Source organism: Elaeis guineensis, chromosome 4, assembly GCF_000442705.2.
Source record: "Elaeis guineensis isolate ETL-2024a chromosome 4, EG11, whole genome shotgun sequence".
NCBI classification, from domain to species: Eukaryota; Viridiplantae; Streptophyta; class Magnoliopsida; order Arecales; family Arecaceae; genus Elaeis; species Elaeis guineensis.
Genome location: NC_025996.2, coordinates 25,570,016 through 25,578,241, shown reverse-complemented (window position 1 = coordinate 25,578,241; position 8,226 = coordinate 25,570,016).

The window sequence follows — 8,226 nt, the reverse complement described above, 5'->3', positions numbered from 1 at the left end:
CAGATTAATCAAAAAAAAAAATTTTGACATCAATGATTGTGAATCATTGCTGACCTGTGAGTCCTGTTTGCTTAGAAAGATGACTAAGTCACTCTTTACTGGAAAGGATGAGTTGGCCAGTAATGTTCTGAGTCTAGTACATACTGATGCATATGGACCCATGAACACGAGTGCTAGAGAAGGATATAAGTACTTGATTACTTTTACTGACGATCTATTTAGGTATGGGTACATCTATCTTATAAAGTATAAGTCTGAATCATTTAAAATATTCAAATGATTCCATAATGAAGTAAAAAAATAAATTGAGTAGAGCATTAAAACTCTTCGATCAAATCGAAGAGATGAATACCTTTTCAATGAGTTTTTGATATATTTAGAAGAGAATAGGATTCTCTCATAATGGACCTCTCCTAGGACACCACAACATAATGAGATGTCAGAAAGGAGGAATCAAACTCTGTTAGGCATGGTTCAATCCATGATGGGGTTTATAACTCTGTCAATTTTTTTTGGGGGTTATGCTTCAAAGACTGCTAGTTATGTTTTGAATAATATCCTAAGTAGATCCGTCACAAAAACTCCATATAAGATATGGATCGGACGAGGCTGACACTCTCTCACCTTAGGGTTTGGGATTGTCTGACTTATGTCAAATATTTGCAGACTGATAAGCTTGGATTCTGATTCGATAAATACTTATTTATGGGGTATCTTAAAGAAACTAAGAGATATTATTTCTATCTTGCTAACAAACAAAAGTGTTCATGGCTCTTAGGATAGTTTTTTTAGAAAAGAGTTCTTTAAGGAAGGAACTAATGCCACTAAGATCAAGCTTGATGAAATTTGACAGGTCAAAGAACCAACACAGATAAGTAGAAATACAGAACTAGATTTGATTAGATCAAACCTGGAGTCCATTGTAGAGGCATCTTTGAGGAGATCCGATAGAGTATTACATCAGTCAGACAGATACTATGATTTTTTGATCTAAGATGGTGATCCTATTGAACTAGATGAAAATAATGAGGATCCGACCACCTATATGGATGCCATGTAGAGAGCTAACTCTGATAAGTGGTTTGAAGCCATGAAGTTTGAAATAGAATTCATGAAGATCAATGATGTATGGATACTCGTTGATTCGCTTGAAGGGATAAAATCTATAGGGTGCAAATAGATTTTCAAAAAAAAAGAGACACAACAGAAAAGCTGGAGACCTATAAAGCCTATTTGATTGTTAAGGGATATCATCAACATTATGGCATTGACTATGACAAGATATTTTTTTTTGTGATATTGCTCAAATCCATTCGGATTATGCTTGCGATAGCGACGTATCTAGATCATGAAATCTAGCAAATAGATGTCAAGACAGCTTTTCTAAATGGAGAGCTGGATGAAGAGATATATATGATATAGTCTGAAGGGTTCACATCTACAGATGAATCTAAGGTATGCAAGCTTCAGAGATCTATTTATGGATTGAAGCAAGCATCTCAGAGTTGGAACATGCATTTTGATAAAATGATCAAAACATATGGCTTCATTAGGAATGGAGAAGAATTTTGTATATACAAATGGGCTAATAGCTCTGTTGTTATTTTTTTTTATACTTTATATAGATGATATTCTCTTAATTGAGAATGATATCCCAACTTTATAAAGTGTAAAGCTTTGGCTGCCTTCATAGTTCTCCATGAAGAATGTGGGAGAAGCATTCAACATCCTAAGGATGAAAATCTATAGAGACAAATCTAATAGGTTGCTTGGACTGTCCCAATCTACGTACATTGATATCGTACTGAAATGGCTCAGCATGATGAATTTCAAGAAGGAGCCGATAGGCCATAGAATTATTTTTTCTAAGAAAGATTGTCCGACAACTTCTAAAGAGAGAGCGTATGAGTAGAATTCTATATACCTCGATAGTAGAATCTTTTATGTATGCTATGACATGTACAAGACTAGATGTGGCCTACTCACTAGCTAGAGGTAGCAAGTAGATACCAGTCTAATCTAGATGAAAACCATTGAAAAGTTATAAAAACTATCTTTATGTATTTAAGAAATACTAAGAACCAATGGCTCATTTATGAAAAATCTAACTTAAAACTTATGGAATATACTGATTCTAATTTTCAGTCAGATCGTGATAACAGCAAAAGTATGTTAGGTTATATTTTTACCTTAAATGGAGGAGCAATTTGTTGAAAAAATTTCAAGCAGCATACTATAGCCGATTCTGTTTGTGAGGTGGAGTATACTGCGATATCTAATGCTGCTAAAAAAAATATTTGATTATGAAAGTTTATCAGCGAGCTTGGAGTGGCACCCTTCATCGATGGTCCAGTCTTTCTGTATTTGACAGCACTGAAGCCATAGCTCAAGCTAAAGAATCAAAGTCCCATTAGATAACCAAACACATTCTGCATTGCTATCACCTTGTTCGAGAGATCGTCGATTGAAGTGACGTCGAGCTTCAGAAGATTGATAGAAAAGAGAATTTGATCGATCCATTTACTAAAACCCTTGAAGTCAAGAAGTTTGATGAATACAAATGAAAGATGGGTATTCGATACTGTTTTGATTGGCTTTAGCTCAAGTAGGAGTTGTTGAGAAAAGTGTCCTAAAGCCAATTATCTATTTGTAGATGATTATGCTTATTATGTGAAAATTATATATGAATTAAAAATTAATAAAAGTTATTGGGTAATTCATCATAAATTTTGCATCTTTCTTGTTAAACTCCTTTTGTTATGACGAAGTCGTTAGAACTATTTTCAATCAATAAAGGAAGATTTATTGAGTAGTTCTTAAATTTATTCGTGATCAAATAATACGTTATTAATAAGGATGATAATATTTATCAAGTATAGATCATTGTGTGCCATATGGGTTAGTCGTCCTCATAATCAAGCAGTGTGGAGATACTGGTATGGCATGCAAGTATAATATAGGAGTATATTTATACTGAACTTGACCCAACTACGGAGCACTCTGTTGTCAAGAGTAGCTCACAAAAGATATGAATATAAATATCCCTCCGATCTGAAATTACTATAGTAACTTACAAGCAATTCACTATGCTTTAGTGTTAGACCATCCGTATTTCTAATACGATGATGGAAGATTTTTAGATACAGTCAAGTACTTGCAAAATCTGTGTGTGAGTCAAAATGAGATTGATCACTCCAGATTTTGAAAATAATGCTTCACTGTATTTCAACTGAGCAAAATCTTAACCAAGATAATCCTTATGAGGAGTCACAAGATTTATGAGGTTGAGATACAATGTGAATGAACTGATTAAGAGTTGACAATTTCACTCTGAAGTCATCTTGAGCATTGAGGGTCAAAGGGATAAATTATATGGTAACCATATGCCATAAATTTTTGAATGTTGTTTTGCAACGATTCGATACTATTCGGACGTTGGGTATCATTGCTAGATGGTCATTTTTATTAGTATAAAAATTAGTTTTTATGCTATCAATTTAGTGTTCGAACCTATGAAGTCACACACAAAAGTTTTTGTTTGATCAGATGGCTGATCGATGATTATGAATCATTGAAGTATATAATCATCAATATGATTGATGATTAACTCTATGCAAAAGTTATAATAAATAATTTTTTAAATGTTAGTGAATTATAGGAAGATTGATTAGCAATTAGATTACTGATTAGCTTAATTTAATTAAGCAATAAGGTCTGGATCAAGTCTAATTGAATTGGATTCAATTATGTTTGACCTGATTAGATTATGAGATAATCTAATCGTTAAGGGAGATTAGTTCCTGATTTGATTGAAACTTGAGCTCAATTAATTTTTGATTTGATTAGAATTTAATTGAGAAGGTTTAGTGTCTAATTAGATTAGGTTCACTTTTTTTCTATTTAGGTCTAACTAAATGGATTTGGATGAGGACCAAAATAGATCAACCAAGAGTCCAAAACTTTTGGACTTCTCCCTAGCGCCAACACCCTTGTGCCAACTCCCTTCTCCACGTGATTCTCCATGCTAATCTGGTTTTAACATGAAGAAAATCAGTGGTTCAACCCTTCACGTGCTCCCCCTCATCAACCCTCATGGATTATAAAGTTTAAATTTGATTTAAACTATCATTGTTTGGAAGTGATTTAATCTCTTCCAACCTCTTCATCACATGCCATAAAAGCCTTATGGTTTTGGTATGCAAAAGGAAGTTTTTTTCATGGTGATCTTTTGGGCTTTTATGCATGAATCACCACGCCCAGAGCTTACCTTGTCGCCCTCCTTGATAAGGATTAAATTGGTTAGAGTTTAAATACAAATGGGATTTGAATTCAAACTCTAACTTATTCCTATTTTTCCTTTTGTCACCCAATATATGGATGCCTCTATTTTGTGCAACAAATATGAGGGTCTTCACCATGGAAAACATAAAGCATTGACCATGAGTTCCATCAGAGAAAAACCATGAGAAAAATTGAGGGGCGGTAGTCTTCTTTTGGGCATGAGAAACTTGAGGAGAGGCATCTTCTCTTAGGGTGAGATCCTTAGGGTTTTATCTAGGGCTTGGATTTTGCGAGAGAAAAGTTCTTTTCTTCCTCTCAGATCAGCTATCAAGAGTCTTTGCAAGAAGCTAGCACTCCAGAGGGATCGATTAGATCAAGCTTCATATGGCTATCCGTAGAGGTCGGATGCATGTACAGCTAGAAGAACCAACAGTCCACGGATATCAACTACAGTGATCTTCGACCCACTCTCAGATATAGAGATCCAATCTCTATTTTTTTGTAGATATGATATACTCCTTTAGTTATGATTTGTTGCTGTTTAGATTCAAATTATATGCATTACATCATGTCTTCGATCCTAGCAAAGGTGGTTTTTAGATTAGATCTAATGTATGTTAGATTAAATGATTTAACCTAAGATTTTTCGCTGCTAAAAATTTTAAAATACATGCATGAAATTGTCTGCACTTTTCTTTCACGATGATTCTTATAGGACCTCCAATCTGATGGTGACTGAAAATCGAAATGCTTGATGGCAGACTGCTTAAGGCCGTAGAGGCCATCTCGAAGCCTCCATGTGGTCATCTCATCGAAGGTCCGACGGTCAACCTTCTCATCCTAGAAAGTCTCAAATCGGTAGTACTCTCGGAAGATAGAATCGAAGTATGTATGAATAAGTAGAATATAAATGTACCATGAATTTAAAAATTAAATATTTCTAACTTATCTAAAATATCTCTCAGGCTGCATCACGAGCTCCAGATGGCAAGCTAGAGAACTCATTCACCAGCCCTGACATCAAGCATCGGATGATGTCGATAACCACACGAGATATTCTAGGCTCTCTAAACATGCTGCAAAATTGATTTTAAAAAATAAATGTTAACTTTAGAATGGCTAAATTCTAAACATATTAATTGAAGTTATAGTACTTACGAACGACTCTGAACGTAGATGAGCTATCTATCCTCCGATCGAGTTAGAGGTACCGTGAGTCAGATGGATCCTTGATCATGGCTCTATGTCTAGGAGCCGATCGCTATTGCGTGTGACTGTAGAGTCACTGGTGACCCCCTATCATCCAAATCTGAGCATAAAATATCTAATATAAAGAATATTATATTAGTTAGTAAAGGATAAAATAATATAAACGAGAATATCTAAAGTGTTAGAGTTTACTGTCGGATGTGAGAGGTGCAAAATCATGCGAGTTGGATGCATGAGATCTCTCTCCTCCATAGCTCTCTCCTCAGCTGTGATGGCTCCGATCTCAGAAAGACATGATCTATAATCTCTGAAAATAAAAATAATTATGTATGATACTGAATTAATTATATATCAAAATAAAATAATTATGTATCATATTGGATTAACTGTGTAACAGAATAAAATAACTACATATTTTATTTATTTAATTGTATATCATGATACCTTGACTCTGTACCATGTTTATAAAAGTAACATCATATTTTTTATGCTTGGAGTAGGAAATAACATTATGATGGTTTGATTAGGAACTGTGGTTGACATAATTTATCTTGTTTTTAGAATAATTTTATATCAATTTATCTATATTTTGTTTTCATTCACGGGACCAGCAGACCAACATATTATCATGTACTACTGGATGAGAATCATTTTTCTGTGATATATTGTAGATGCTAACTAACAATCTTACATAATATCCGATCTCTTTGATGGAAGATCAATATCGATTGGTGGGTCTATGGATAGGTCTACTATGGTGCACCATCTACCGCAGATCATAGACAACATTAAAGAAGTTATATATAGATGGCAATGCAAGATTTAATTATACAATTATGAATGACAATGCAAGATTTAAAATGACATATTTGGTTGGCCAATAACCCAATGGTCTGTAACTAAGTTAATTAAAATTGAAAAACTAAAGAAATCGAAACACCTCAAGCCTAAATCGATACAGTGGGATATATTTTAATATACTCTTTTGATTCTCGAATGAATTATTTTGACATATTTTATTCGATAATACGGAGCTATAGAAACCTCCGACCCATCCATTGGATGATTAAATTGAATTTTAACCTCTTTGTACCAATCCCTTCCATCTCAAGTCTAAACCGACATAGAGGAGTATATTTCGATATACTTCTCTGATTCTCGAATGAATTATTCCTATACATTTCATTCATTGATATGGATGTATCTACACCTTCATCCCATCTATCAAATGGGAAGATTGACTTTTGACCCCTAGATTCCCTTCCTCCAACTCAAAATAGGGAGCGTAATATCCTAAATTTGAATCTTTCTTGTTTTTTGGCTTGATTCTGCCTTTCAAGTGCGCATTGAAAGAATGATGCCTTACAAGCTAATCAAATTTATATTTTGATGGGTTATTCTTTAATCTTCCTGACTCACGTAATGATATTTTATAAATAAATAAAAGATATTTATGTTTCATCATATGCTACATCTTAGAGCAATGATTTTAGAATTATGATGAGATCATACTTGTAAGACCTAAAACACTAAAATTTTAATCTAAAATATTCTTAATTGTTGGATCATTAAGTCAGAGATCAATATTTTCGAAAAGATTGGTACATCCTATGTATGCTCAATGGATATGATGATTAATCTCACAGTCATTTGTGTGAGACACTAATACAAGAATATGGGTGCTCATTAGTGAACGAGTCCACTGAATTGATCTGACTTGAAAATATCTTATAGAGTCTTACTTGTCAAAAGATGTTTCTTTTAATGGGAGTTGTGCAAGTAATCTTTTAATCTGAGACTATCATAGAACTTTATATACATGAGTCCACATTTTGGTTCATACTCATTCATGACTGAGTCATGTACAGGATGTTTTGGATATGATGGATTATATATATGGAGGTTGTGAGTAGGTCAATATGAAATTGATCACTCCTAATAAGTGGAGATCGCATCCTACTTACTCTAATCGAATAATGATTCAGAAAGTCTTTGATCAAAGTAGAATAAAAATTAAAAAAAAAATTTAATATTTATTAATCAAATCATTATTATAAGATTGAGTGAGATATGAATATGATATTGGATTTGATATTTTTTCATGTCCAGAGTCATATTCAAGATGCAGGATGATTACATGATCGAATTGCATGGTAACTTACTACTAAAAGATATTTTTGATATTTTATCAAAATTTTATATCTTCTGAATAGATATGATATATTGCTAGACGTCAATATTGTCTTGTAGCTTTGATCGAATTAAAGAGTTTAATTCAATTGTCAATTAGAAAGAGTTCTAATTATTAAAATTAGATGAGCTCTATTGGACCTAAACGATTAGATTGAATTCTAATCAAATCAGATCAACTTATATCCAAACCTACTACTAGCTAGATGTGAAACCCAGGGTCATACACAAAGAGAATTGATCAAGGGTCTATTAGATTAGATCATATTTGCAGGATGAATATGCTAGCACATGTTGTAAATCCTAGCTCCTATGTTTGAATCGGATTCAAATTGGTTCCTAATTTGGGCTAATTAAATCCAATCTTCTTTTGGGTTTGATTTAGGTTGATCCTTGGCTGGGTTGAGTCAAGGTGTTGATGCCACCTACCTGGCATCCCACGCACCAAAGATTCTCTATCTGGCGTGTGGAGATTTATTTTATGCAGTAAAGAAACATTGGCATCCCATGGGATGGATGCCCCTTCCGAGCCTTTATCCAAGTTAT